Source organism: Oncorhynchus mykiss, unplaced genomic scaffold, assembly GCF_013265735.2.
Source record: "Oncorhynchus mykiss isolate Arlee unplaced genomic scaffold, USDA_OmykA_1.1 un_scaffold_636, whole genome shotgun sequence".
Taxonomy (NCBI): domain Eukaryota; kingdom Metazoa; phylum Chordata; class Actinopteri; order Salmoniformes; family Salmonidae; genus Oncorhynchus; species Oncorhynchus mykiss.
In genome coordinates this window covers 1-10,000 of record NW_023494083.1, presented here as the reverse complement: position 1 = coordinate 10,000, position 10,000 = coordinate 1, and the positions used below count along the sequence as shown (strand labels likewise).

The window sequence follows — 10,000 nt, the reverse complement described above, 5'->3', positions numbered from 1 at the left end:
CGGAAGCTAAGCAGGGTCGGGCCTGGTTAGTACTTGGATGGGAGACCGCCTGGGAATACCAGGTGCTGTAAGCTTTTTGTCACTGCCTTGTGGAATTTCAACTCTTTGTCCGTTTTTTCCCACAAGGCTGAAATATGTGCCCTCGCTTTGAAATAAGTAAGCAAGGTTAGTTTGTATTTCATCCAACAATCTGTGCTACAAATTATGGCTACAGTATATGCAATTTCATCCACTTTTGAGATTGCCTTTCGCTTACGGCCACACCGGCCTGAGTACGCCTGATCTCGTCCGATCTCGGAAGCTAAGCAGGGTCGGGCCTGGTTAGTACTTGGATGGGAGACCGCCTGGGAATACCAGGTGCTGTAAGCTTTTTGTCACTGCCTTGTGGAATTTCAACTCTTTGTCCGTTTTTTCCCACAAGGCTGAAATATGTGCCCTCGCTTTGAAATAAGTAAGCAAGGTTAGTTTGTATTTCATCCAACAATCTGTGCTACAAATTATGGCTACAGTATATGCAATTTCATCCACTTTTTGAGATTGCCTTTCGCTTACGGCCACACCGGCCTGAGTACGCCTGATCTCGTCCGATCTCGGAAGCTAAGCAGGGTCGGGCCTGGTTAGTACTTGGATGGGAGACCGCCTGGGAATACCAGGTGCTGTAAGCTTTTTGTCACTGCCTTGTGGAATTTCAACTCTTTGTCCGTTTTTCCCACAAGGCTGAAATATGTGCCCTCGCTTTGAAATAAGTAAGCAAGGTTAGTTTGTATTTCATCCAACAATCTGTGCTACAAATTATGGCTACAGTATATGCAATTTCATCCACTTTTTGAGATTGCCTTTCGCTTACGGCCACACCGGCCTGAGTACGCCTGATCTCGTCCGATCTCGGAAGCTAAGCAGGGTCGGGCCTGGTTAGTACTTGGATGGGAGACCGCCTGGGAATACCAGGTGCTGTAAGCTTTTTGTCACTGCCTTGTGGAATTTCAACTCTTTGTCCGTTTTTTCCCACAAGGCTGAAATATGTGCCCTCGCTTTGAAATAAGTAAGCAAGGTTAGTTTGTATTTCATCCAACAATCTGTGCTACAAATTATGGCTACAGTATATGCAATTTCATCCACTTTTTGAGATTGCCTTTCGCTTACGGCCACACCGGCCTGAGTACGCCTGATCTCGTCCGATCTCGGAAGCTAAGCAGGGTCGGGCCTGGTTAGTACTTGGATGGGAGACCGCCTGGGAATACCAGGTGCTGTAAGCTTTTTGTCACTGCCTTGTGGAATTTCAACTCTTTGTCCGTTTTTTCCCACAAGGCTGAAATATGTGCCCTCGCTTTGAAATAAGTAAGCAAGGTTAGTTTGTATTTCATCCAACAATCTGTGCTACAAATTATGGCTACAGTATATGCAATTTCTTCCACTTTTGAGTGACACAAAGATGCTTATCTAAAGGTGGAAATGCAACAGCTGTTAATCAGGCTCACTTTGACTTTACATAGTGCACCAAGAGATAGTTTCTCGCTTACGGCCACACCGGCCTGAGTACGCCTGATCTCGTCCGATCTCGGAAGCTAAGCAGGGTCGGGCCTGGTTAGTACTTGGATGGGAGACCGCCTGGGAATACCAGGTGCTGTAAGCTTTTTGTCACTGCCTTGTGGAATTTCAACTCTTTGTCCGTTTTTTCCCACAAGGCTGAAATATGTGCCCTCGCTTTGAAATAAGTAAGCAAGGTTAGTTTGTATTTCATCCAACAATCTGTGCTACAAATTATGGCTACAGTATATGCAATTTCATCCACTTTTTGAGATTGCCTTTCGCTTACGGCCACACCGGCCTGAGTACGCCTGATCTCGTCCGATCTCGGAAGCTAAGCAGGGTCGGGCCTGGTTAGTACTTGGATGGGAGACCGCCTGGGAATACCAGGTGCTGTAAGCTTTTTGTCACTGCCTTGTGGAATTTCAACTCTTTGTCCGTTTTTTCCCACAAGGCTGAAATATGTGCCCTCGCTTTGAAATAAGTAAGCAAGGTTAGTTTGTATTTCATCCAACAATCTGTGCTACAAATTATGGCTACAGTATATGCAATTTCATCCACTTTTTGAGATTGCCTTTCGCTTACGGCCACACCGGCCTGAGTACGCCTGATCTCGTCCGATCTCGGAAGCTAAGCAGGGTCGGGCCTGGTTAGTACTTGGATGGGAGACCGCCTGGGAATACCAGGTGCTGTAAGCTTTTTGTCACTGCCTTGTGGAATTTCAACTCTTTGTCCGTTTTTTCCCACAAGGCTGAAATATGTGCCCTCGCTTTGAAATAAGTAAGCAAGGTTAGTTTGTATTTCATCCAACAATCTGTGCTACAAATTATGGCTACAGTATATGCAATTTCATCCACTTTTTGAGATGCCTTTCGCTTACGGCCACACCGGCCTGAGTACGCCTGATCTCGTCCGATCTCGGAAGCTAAGCAGGGTCGGGCCTGGTTAGTACTTGGATGGGAGACCGCCTGGGAATACCAGGTGCTGTAAGCTTTTTGTCACTGCCTTGTGGAATTTCAACTCTTTGTCCGTTTTTTCCCACAAGGCTGAAATATGTGCCCTCGCTTTGAAATAAGTAAGCAAGGTTAGTTTGTATTTCATCCAACAATCTGTGCTACAAATTATGGCTACAGTATATGCAATTTCATCCACTTTTTGAGATTGCCTTTCGCTTACGGCCACACCGGCCTGAGTACGCCTGATCTCGTCCGATCTCGGAAGCTAAGCAGGGTCGGGCCTGGTTAGTACTTGGATGGGAGACCGCCTGGGAATACCAGGTGCTGTAAGCTTTTTGTCACTGCCTTGTGGAATTTCAACTCTTTGTCCGTTTTTTCCCACAAGGCTGAAATATGTGCCCTCGCTTTGAAATAAGTAAGCAAGGTTAGTTTGTATTTCATCCAACAATCTGTGCTACAAATTATGGCTACAGTATATGCAATTTCTTCCACTTTTTGAGTGACACAAAGATGCTTATCTAAATGGTGGAAATGCAACAGCTGTTAATCAGGCTCACTTTGACTTTACATAGTGCACCAAGAGATAGTTTCTCGCTTACGGCCACACCGGCCTGAGTACGCCTGATCTCGTCCGATCTCGGAAGCTAAGCAGGGTCGGGCCTGGTTAGTACTTGGATGGGAGACCGCCTGGGAATACCAGGTGCTGTAAGCTTTTTGTCACTGCCTTGTGGAATTTCAACTCTTTGTCCGTTTTTTCCCACAAGGCTGAAATATGTGCCCTCGCTTTGAAATAAGTAAGCAAGGTTAGTTTGTATTTCATCCAACAATCTGTGCTACAAATTATGGCTACAGTATATGCAATTTCATCCACTTTTTGAGATTGCCTTTCGCTTACGGCCACACCGGCCTGAGTACGCCTGATCTCGTCCGATCTCGGAAGCTAAGCAGGGTCGGGCCTGGTTAGTACTTGGATGGGAGACCGCCTGGGAATACCAGGTGCTGTAAGCTTTTTGTCACTGCCTTGTGGAATTTCAACTCTTTGTCCGTTTTTTCCCACAAGGCTGAAATATGTGCCCTCGCTTTGAAATAAGTAAGCAAGGTTAGTTTGTATTTCATCCAACAATCTGTGCTACAAATTATGGCTACAGTATATGCAATTTCATCCACTTTTTGAGATTGCCTTTCGCTTACGGCCACACCGGCCTGAGTACGCCTGATCTCGTCCGATCTCGGAAGCTAAGCAGGGTCGGGCCTGGTTAGTACTTGGATGGGAGACCGCCTGGGAATACCAGGTGCTGTAAGCTTTTTGTCACTGCCTTGTGGAATTTCAACTCTTTGTCCGTTTTTTCCCACAAGGCTGAAATATGTGCCCTCGCTTTGAAATAAGTAAGCAAGGTTAGTTTGTATTTCATCCAACAATCTGTGCTACAAATTATGGCTACAGTATATGCAATTTCTTCCACTTTTGAGTGACACAAAGATGCTTATCTAAATGGTGGAAATGCAACAGCTGTTAATCAGGCTCATTTGACTTTACATAGTGCACCAAGAGATAGTTTCTCGCTTACGGCCACACCGGCCTGAGTACGCCTGATCTCGTCCGATCTCGGAAGCTAAGCAGGGTCGGGCCTGGTTAGTACTTGGATGGGAGACCGCCTGGGAATACCAGGTGCTGTAAGCTTTGTCACTGCCTTGTGGAATTTCAACTCTTTGTCCGTTTTTTCCCACAAGGCTGAAATATGTGCCCTCGCTTTGAAATAAGTAAGCAAGGTTAGTTTGTATTTCATCCAACAATCTGTGCTACAAATTATGGCTACAGTATATGCAATTTCTTCCACTTTTTGAGTGACACAAAGATGCTTATCTAAATGGTGGAAATGCAACAGCTGTTATCAGGCTCACTTTGACTTTACATAGTGCACCAAGAGATAGTTCTCGCTTACGGCCACACCGGCCTGAGTACGCCTGATCTCGTCCGATCTCGGAAGCTAAGCAGGGTCGGGCCTGGTTAGTACTTGGATGGGAGACCGCCTGGGAATACCAGGTGCTGTAAGCTTTTTGTCACTGCCTTGTGGAATTTCAACTCTTTGTCCGTTTTTTCCCACAAGGCTGAAATATGTGCCCTCGCTTTGAAATAAGTAAGCAAGGTTAGTTTGTATTTCATCCAACAATCTGTGCTACAAATTATGGCTACAGTATATGCAATTTCATCCACTTTTTGAGATTGCCTTTCGCTTACGGCCACACCGGCCTGAGTACGCCTGATCTCGTCCGATCTCGGAAGCTAAGCAGGGTCGGGCCTGGTTAGTACTTGGATGGGAGACCGCCTGGGAATACCAGGTGCTGTAAGCTTTTTGTCACTGCCTTGTGGAATTTCAACTCTTTGTCCGTTTTTTCCCACAAGGCTGAAATATGTGCCCTCGCTTTGAAATAAGTAAGCAAGGTTAGTTTGTATTTCATCCAACAATCTGTGCTACAAATTATGGCTACAGTATATGCAATTTCTTCCACTTTTGAGTGACACAAAGATGCTTATCTAAATGGTGGAAATGCAACAGCTGTAATCAGGCTCACTTTGACTTTACATAGTGCACCAAGAGATAGTTTCTCGCTTACGGCCACACCGGCCTGAGTACGCCTGATCTCGTCCGATCTCGGAAGCTAAGCAGGGTCGGGCCTGGTTAGTACTTGGATGGGAGACCGCCTGGGAATACCAGGTGCTGTAAGCTTTTTGTCACTGCCTTGTGGAATTTCAACTCTTTGTCCGTTTTTTCCCACAAGGCTGAAATATGTGCCCTCGCTTTGAAATAAGTAAGCAAGGTTAGTTTGTATTTCATCCAACAATCTGTGCTACAAATTATGGCTACAGTATATGCAATTTCATCCACTTTTTGAGATTGCCTTTCGCTTACGGCCACACCGGCCTGAGTACGCCTGATCTCGTCCGATCTCGGAAGCTAAGCAGGGTCGGGCCTGGTTAGTACTTGGATGGGAGACCGCCTGGGAATACCAGGTGCTGTAAGCTTTTTGTCACTGCCTTGTGGAATTTCAACTCTTTGTCCGTTTTTCCCACAAGGCTGAAATATGTGCCCTCGCTTTGAAATAAGTAAGCAAGGTTAGTTTGTATTTCATCCAACAATCTGTGCTACAAATTATGGCTACAGTATATGCAATTTCATCCACTTTTTGAGATTGCTTTCGCTTACGGCCACACCGGCCTGAGTACGCCTGATCTCGTCCGATCTCGGAAGCTAAGCAGGGTCGGGCCTGGTTAGTACTTGGATGGGAGACCGCCTGGGAATACCAGGTGCTGTAAGCTTTTTGTCACTGCCTTGTGGAATTTCAACTCTTTGTCCGTTTTTTCCCACAAGGCTGAAATATGTGCCCTCGCTTTGAAATAAGTAAGCAAGGTTAGTTTGTATTTCATCCAACAATCTGTGCTACAAATTATGGCTACAGTATATGCAATTTCATCCACTTTTTGAGATTGCCTTCGCTTACGGCCACACCGGCCTGAGTACGCCTGATCTCGTCCGATCTCGGAAGCTAAGCAGGGTCGGGCCTGGTTAGTACTTGGATGGGAGACCGCCTGGGAATACCAGGTGCTGTAAGCTTTTTGTCACTGCCTTGTGGAATTTCAACTCTTTGTCCGTTTTTTCCCACAAGGCTGAAATATGTGCCCTCGCTTTGAAATAAGTAAGCAAGGTTAGTTTGTATTTCATCCAACAATCTGTGCTACAAATTATGGCTACAGTATATGCAATTTCATCCACTTTTTGAGATTGCCTTTCGCTTACGGCCACACCGGCCTGAGTACGCCTGATCTCGTCCGATCTCGGAAGCTAAGCAGGGTCGGGCCTGGTTAGTACTTGGATGGGAGACCGCCTGGGAATACCAGGTGCTGTAAGCTTTTGTCACTGCCTTGTGGAATTTCAACTCTTTGTCCGTTTTTTCCCACAAGGCTGAAATATGTGCCCTCGCTTTGAAATAAGTAAGCAAGGTTAGTTTGTATTTCATCCAACAATCTGTGCTACAAATTATGGCTACAGTATATGCAATTTCATCCACTTTTTGAGATTGCCTTTCGCTTACGGCCACACCGGCCTGAGTACGCCTGATCTCGTCCGATCTCGGAAGCTAAGCAGGGGGGCCTGGTTAGTACTTGGATGGGAGACCGCCTGGGAATACCAGGTGCTGTAAGCTTTTTGTCACTGCCTTGTGGAATTTCAACTCTTTGTCCGTTTTTTCCCACAAGGCTGAAATATGTGCCCTCGCTTTGAAATAAGTAAGCAAGGTTAGTTTGTATTTCATCCAACAATCTGTGCTACAAATTATGGCTACAGTATATGCAATTTCATCCACTTTTTGAGATTGCCTTTCGCTTACGGCCACACCGGCTGAGTACGCCTGATCTCGTCCGATCTCGGAAGCTAAGCAGGGTCGGGCCTGGTTAGTACTTGGATGGGAGACCGCCTGGGAATACCAGGTGCTGTAAGCTTTTGTCACTGCCTTGTGGAATTTCAACTCTTTGTCCGTTTTTTCCACAAGGCTGAAATATGTGCCCTCGCTTTGAAATAAGTAAGCAAGGTTAGTTTGTATTTCATCCAACAATCTGTGCTACAAATTATGGCTACAGTATATGCAATTTCTTCCACTTTTGAGTGACACAAAGATGCTTATCTAAATGGTGGAAATGCAACAGCTGTAATCAGGCTCACTTTGACTTTACATAGTGCACCAAGAGATAGTTCTCGCTTACGGCCACACCGGCCTGAGTACGCCTGATCTCGTCCGATCTCGGAAGCTAAGCAGGGTCGGGCCTGGTTAGTACTTGGATGGGAGACCGCCTGGGAATACCAGGTGCTGTAAGCTTTTTGTCACTGCCTTGTGGAATTTCAACTCTTTGTCCGTTTTTTCCCACAAGGCTGAAATATGTGCCCTCGCTTTGAAATAAGTAAGCAAGGTTAGTTTGTATTTCATCCAACAATCTGTGCTACAAATTATGGCTACAGTATATGCAATTTCATCCACTTTTTGAGATTGCCTTTCGCTTACGGCCACACCGGCCTGAGTACGCCTGATCTCGTCCGATCTCGGAAGCTAAGCAGGGTCGGGCCTGGTTAGTACTTGGATGGGAGACCGCCTGGGAATACCAGGTGCTGTAAGCTTTTTGTCACTGCCTTGTGGAATTTCAACTCTTTGTCCGTTTTTTCCCACAAGGCTGAAATATGTGCCCTCGCTTTGAAATAAGTAAGCAAGGTTAGTTTGTATTTCATCCAACAATCTGTGCTACAAATTATGGCTACAGTATATGCAATTTCATCCACTTTTTGAGATTGCCTTTCGCTTACGGCCACACCGGCCTGAGTACGCCTGATCTCGTCCGATCTCGGAAGCTAAGCAGGGTCGGGCCTGGTTAGTACTTGGATGGGAGACCGCCTGGGAATACCAGGTGCTGTAAGCTTTTTGTCACTGCCTTGTGGAATTTCAACTCTTTGTCCGTTTTTTCCCACAAGGCTGAAATATGTGCCCTCGCTTTGAAATAAGTAAGCAAGGTTAGTTTGTATTTCATCCAACAATCTGTGCTACAAATTATGGCTACAGTATATGCAATTTCTTCCACTTTTTGAGTGACACAAAGATGCTTATCTAAATGGTGGAAATGCAACAGCTGTTAATCAGGCTCACTTTGACTTTACATAGTGCACCAAGAGATAGTTTTCCTTACGGCCACACGGCCTGAGTACGCCTGATCTCGTCCGATCTCGGAAGCTAAGCAGGGTCGGGCCTGGTTAGTACTTGGATGGGAGACCGCCTGGGAATACCAGGTGCTGTAAGCTTTTTGTCACTGCCTTGTGGAATTTCAACTCTTTGTCCGTTTTTTCCCACAAGGCTGAAATATGTGCCCTCGCTTTGAAATAAGTAAGCAAGGTTAGTTTGTATTTCATCCAACAATCTGTGCTACAAATTATGGCTACAGTATATGCAATTTCTTACGCCTGATCTCGTCCGATCTCGGAAGCTAAGCAGGGTCGGGCCTGGTTAGTACTTGGATGGGAGACCGCCTGGGAATACCAGGTGCTGTAAGCTTTTTGTCACTGCCTTGTGGAATTTCAACTCTTTGTCCGTTTTTTCCCACAAGGCTGAAATATGTGCCCTCGCTTTGAAATAAGTAAGCAAGGTTAGTTTGTATTTCATCCAACAATCTGTGCTACAAATTATGGCTACAGTATATGCAATTTCATCCACTTTTTGAGATTGCCTTTCGCTTACGGCCACACCGGCCTGAGTACGCCTGATCTCGTCCGATCTCGGAAGCTAAGCAGGGTCGGGCCTGGTTAGTACTTGGATGGGAGACCGCCTGGGAATACCAGGTGCTGTAAGCTTTTGTCACTGCCTTGTGGAATTTCAACTCTTTGTCCGTTTTTCCCACAAGGCTGAAATATGTGCCCTCGCTTTGAAATAAGTAAGCAAGGTTAGTTTGTATTTCATCCAACAATCTGTGCTACAAATTATGGCTACAGTATATGCAATTTCATCCACTTTTGAGATTGCCTTTCGCTTACGGCCACACCGGCCTGAGTACGCCTGATCTCGTCCGATCTCGGAAGCTAAGCAGGTGGGGCCTGGTTAGTACTTGGATGGGAGACCGCCTGGGAATACCAGGTGCTGTAAGCTTTTGTCACTGCCTTGTGGAATTTCAACTCTTGTCCGTTTTTTCCCACAAGGCTGAAATATGTGCCCTCGCTTTGAAATAAGTAAGCAAGGTTAGTTTGTATTTCATCCAACAATCTGTGCTACAAATTATGGCTACAGTATATGCAATTTATCCACTTTTTGAGTGACACAAAGATGCTTATCTAAATGGTGGAAATGCAACAGCTGTTAATCAGGCTCACTTTGACTTTACATGGTGCACCAAGAGATAGTTTCTCGCTTACGGCCACACGGCCTGAGTACGCCTGATCTCGTCCGATCTCGGAAGCTAAGCAGGGTCGGGCCTGGTTAGTACTTGGATGGGAGACCGCCTGGGAATACCAGGTGCTGTAAGCTTTTTGTCACTGCCTTGTGGAATTTCAACTCTTTGTCCGTTTTTTCCCACAAGGCTGAAATATGTGCCCTCGCTTTGAAATAAGTAAGCAAGGTTAGTTTGTATTTCATCCAACAATCTGTGCTACAAATTATGGCTACAGTATATGCAATTTCATCCACTTTTTGAGATTGCCTTTCGTACGGCCACACCGGCCTGAGTACGCTGATCTCGTCCGATCTCGGAAGCTAAGCAGGGTCGGGCCTGGTTAGTACTTGGATGGGAGACCGCCTGGGAATACCAGGTGCTGTAAGCTTTTTGTCACTGCCTTGTGGAATTTCAACTCTTTGTCCGTTTTTTCCCACAAGGCTGAAATATGTGCCCTCGCTTTGAAATAAGTAAGCAAGGTTAGTTTGTATTTCATCCAACAATCTGTGCTACAAATTATGGCTACAGTATATGCAATTTCATCCACTTTTTGAGATTG

The 10,000-nt window shown here is 45.7% G+C and overlaps 27 non-coding genes and 5 pseudogenes across 27 annotated transcripts in view; all 32 read left to right on the top strand.

Moving 5' to 3' along the window:
• Positions 1 to 74, top strand: part of LOC118960750 — a 119-nt gene extending 45 nt beyond the window's left edge. The window contains exon 1 of the ribosomal RNA XR_005048630.1: positions 1 to 74. This exon is cut by the window's left edge and continues 45 nt beyond it. This is a non-coding gene — a ribosomal RNA (5S ribosomal RNA).
• A 176-nt stretch (positions 75 to 250) lies between these two features.
• Positions 251 to 369, top strand: LOC118960749. Its single transcript, XR_005048629.1, has one exon. It is a non-coding gene; the product is annotated as a 5S ribosomal RNA (ribosomal RNA).
• Positions 370 to 546: 177 nt separating this feature from the next.
• Positions 547 to 665, top strand: LOC118960748. Its single transcript, XR_005048628.1, has one exon. It is a non-coding gene; the product is annotated as a 5S ribosomal RNA (ribosomal RNA).
• Positions 666 to 841: 176 nt separating this feature from the next.
• On the top strand, positions 842 to 960 carry LOC118960747. Its single transcript, XR_005048627.1, has one exon. It is a non-coding gene; the product is annotated as a 5S ribosomal RNA (ribosomal RNA).
• A 177-nt stretch (positions 961 to 1,137) lies between these two features.
• LOC118960746 lies at positions 1,138 to 1,256 on the top strand. Its single transcript, XR_005048626.1, has one exon. It is a non-coding gene; the product is annotated as a 5S ribosomal RNA (ribosomal RNA).
• Positions 1,257 to 1,514: 258 nt separating this feature from the next.
• LOC118960745 lies at positions 1,515 to 1,633 on the top strand. The gene has a single exon (XR_005048625.1). It is a non-coding gene; the product is annotated as a 5S ribosomal RNA (ribosomal RNA).
• A 177-nt stretch (positions 1,634 to 1,810) lies between these two features.
• LOC118960739 lies at positions 1,811 to 1,929 on the top strand. The gene has a single exon (XR_005048624.1). It is a non-coding gene; the product is annotated as a 5S ribosomal RNA (ribosomal RNA).
• A 177-nt stretch (positions 1,930 to 2,106) lies between these two features.
• Positions 2,107 to 2,225, top strand: LOC118960728. The gene has a single exon (XR_005048623.1). It is a non-coding gene; the product is annotated as a 5S ribosomal RNA (ribosomal RNA).
• A 176-nt stretch (positions 2,226 to 2,401) lies between these two features.
• Positions 2,402 to 2,520, top strand: LOC118960717. Its single transcript, XR_005048616.1, has one exon. It is a non-coding gene; the product is annotated as a 5S ribosomal RNA (ribosomal RNA).
• Positions 2,521 to 2,697: 177 nt separating this feature from the next.
• LOC118960706 lies at positions 2,698 to 2,816 on the top strand. Its single transcript, XR_005048605.1, has one exon. It is a non-coding gene; the product is annotated as a 5S ribosomal RNA (ribosomal RNA).
• Positions 2,817 to 3,076: 260 nt separating this feature from the next.
• LOC118960694 lies at positions 3,077 to 3,195 on the top strand. Its single transcript, XR_005048593.1, has one exon. It is a non-coding gene; the product is annotated as a 5S ribosomal RNA (ribosomal RNA).
• A 177-nt stretch (positions 3,196 to 3,372) lies between these two features.
• LOC118960683 lies at positions 3,373 to 3,491 on the top strand. The gene has a single exon (XR_005048582.1). It is a non-coding gene; the product is annotated as a 5S ribosomal RNA (ribosomal RNA).
• A 177-nt stretch (positions 3,492 to 3,668) lies between these two features.
• On the top strand, positions 3,669 to 3,787 carry LOC118960672. The gene has a single exon (XR_005048571.1). It is a non-coding gene; the product is annotated as a 5S ribosomal RNA (ribosomal RNA).
• Positions 3,788 to 4,045: 258 nt separating this feature from the next.
• On the top strand, positions 4,046 to 4,164 carry LOC118960661. The gene has a single exon (XR_005048560.1). It is a non-coding gene; the product is annotated as a 5S ribosomal RNA (ribosomal RNA).
• A 256-nt stretch (positions 4,165 to 4,420) lies between these two features.
• On the top strand, positions 4,421 to 4,539 carry LOC118960650. The gene has a single exon (XR_005048549.1). It is a non-coding gene; the product is annotated as a 5S ribosomal RNA (ribosomal RNA).
• A 177-nt stretch (positions 4,540 to 4,716) lies between these two features.
• LOC118960639 lies at positions 4,717 to 4,835 on the top strand. The gene has a single exon (XR_005048538.1). It is a non-coding gene; the product is annotated as a 5S ribosomal RNA (ribosomal RNA).
• A 258-nt stretch (positions 4,836 to 5,093) lies between these two features.
• LOC118960628 lies at positions 5,094 to 5,212 on the top strand. The gene has a single exon (XR_005048527.1). It is a non-coding gene; the product is annotated as a 5S ribosomal RNA (ribosomal RNA).
• A 177-nt stretch (positions 5,213 to 5,389) lies between these two features.
• Positions 5,390 to 5,508, top strand: LOC118960617. Its single transcript, XR_005048516.1, has one exon. It is a non-coding gene; the product is annotated as a 5S ribosomal RNA (ribosomal RNA).
• Positions 5,509 to 5,683: 175 nt separating this feature from the next.
• Positions 5,684 to 5,802, top strand: LOC118960606. The gene has a single exon (XR_005048505.1). It is a non-coding gene; the product is annotated as a 5S ribosomal RNA (ribosomal RNA).
• Positions 5,803 to 5,978: 176 nt separating this feature from the next.
• Positions 5,979 to 6,097, top strand: LOC118960595. Its single transcript, XR_005048494.1, has one exon. It is a non-coding gene; the product is annotated as a 5S ribosomal RNA (ribosomal RNA).
• Positions 6,098 to 6,274: 177 nt separating this feature from the next.
• Positions 6,275 to 6,393, top strand: LOC118960773. Its single transcript, XR_005048653.1, has one exon. It is a non-coding gene; the product is annotated as a 5S ribosomal RNA (ribosomal RNA).
• Positions 6,394 to 6,569: 176 nt separating this feature from the next.
• LOC118960722 lies at positions 6,570 to 6,686 on the top strand. The gene has a single exon (XR_005048621.1). It is a non-coding gene; the product is annotated as a 5S ribosomal RNA (ribosomal RNA).
• Positions 6,687 to 6,863: 177 nt separating this feature from the next.
• Positions 6,864 to 6,981, top strand: LOC118960724 (annotated as a pseudogene).
• Positions 6,982 to 7,236: 255 nt separating this feature from the next.
• On the top strand, positions 7,237 to 7,355 carry LOC118960762. The gene has a single exon (XR_005048642.1). It is a non-coding gene; the product is annotated as a 5S ribosomal RNA (ribosomal RNA).
• Positions 7,356 to 7,532: 177 nt separating this feature from the next.
• LOC118960751 lies at positions 7,533 to 7,651 on the top strand. Its single transcript, XR_005048631.1, has one exon. It is a non-coding gene; the product is annotated as a 5S ribosomal RNA (ribosomal RNA).
• A 177-nt stretch (positions 7,652 to 7,828) lies between these two features.
• Positions 7,829 to 7,947, top strand: LOC118960700. Its single transcript, XR_005048599.1, has one exon. It is a non-coding gene; the product is annotated as a 5S ribosomal RNA (ribosomal RNA).
• A 258-nt stretch (positions 7,948 to 8,205) lies between these two features.
• On the top strand, positions 8,206 to 8,323 carry LOC118960732 (annotated as a pseudogene).
• Positions 8,324 to 8,455: 132 nt separating this feature from the next.
• LOC118960744 lies at positions 8,456 to 8,573 on the top strand (annotated as a pseudogene).
• A 177-nt stretch (positions 8,574 to 8,750) lies between these two features.
• LOC118960589 lies at positions 8,751 to 8,869 on the top strand. Its single transcript, XR_005048488.1, has one exon. It is a non-coding gene; the product is annotated as a 5S ribosomal RNA (ribosomal RNA).
• Positions 8,870 to 9,043: 174 nt separating this feature from the next.
• On the top strand, positions 9,044 to 9,161 carry LOC118960716. Its single transcript, XR_005048615.1, has one exon. It is a non-coding gene; the product is annotated as a 5S ribosomal RNA (ribosomal RNA).
• A 257-nt stretch (positions 9,162 to 9,418) lies between these two features.
• LOC118960725 lies at positions 9,419 to 9,536 on the top strand (annotated as a pseudogene).
• A 175-nt stretch (positions 9,537 to 9,711) lies between these two features.
• LOC118960733 lies at positions 9,712 to 9,829 on the top strand (annotated as a pseudogene).
• The last annotated feature ends 171 nt before the right edge of the window (positions 9,830 to 10,000 follow it).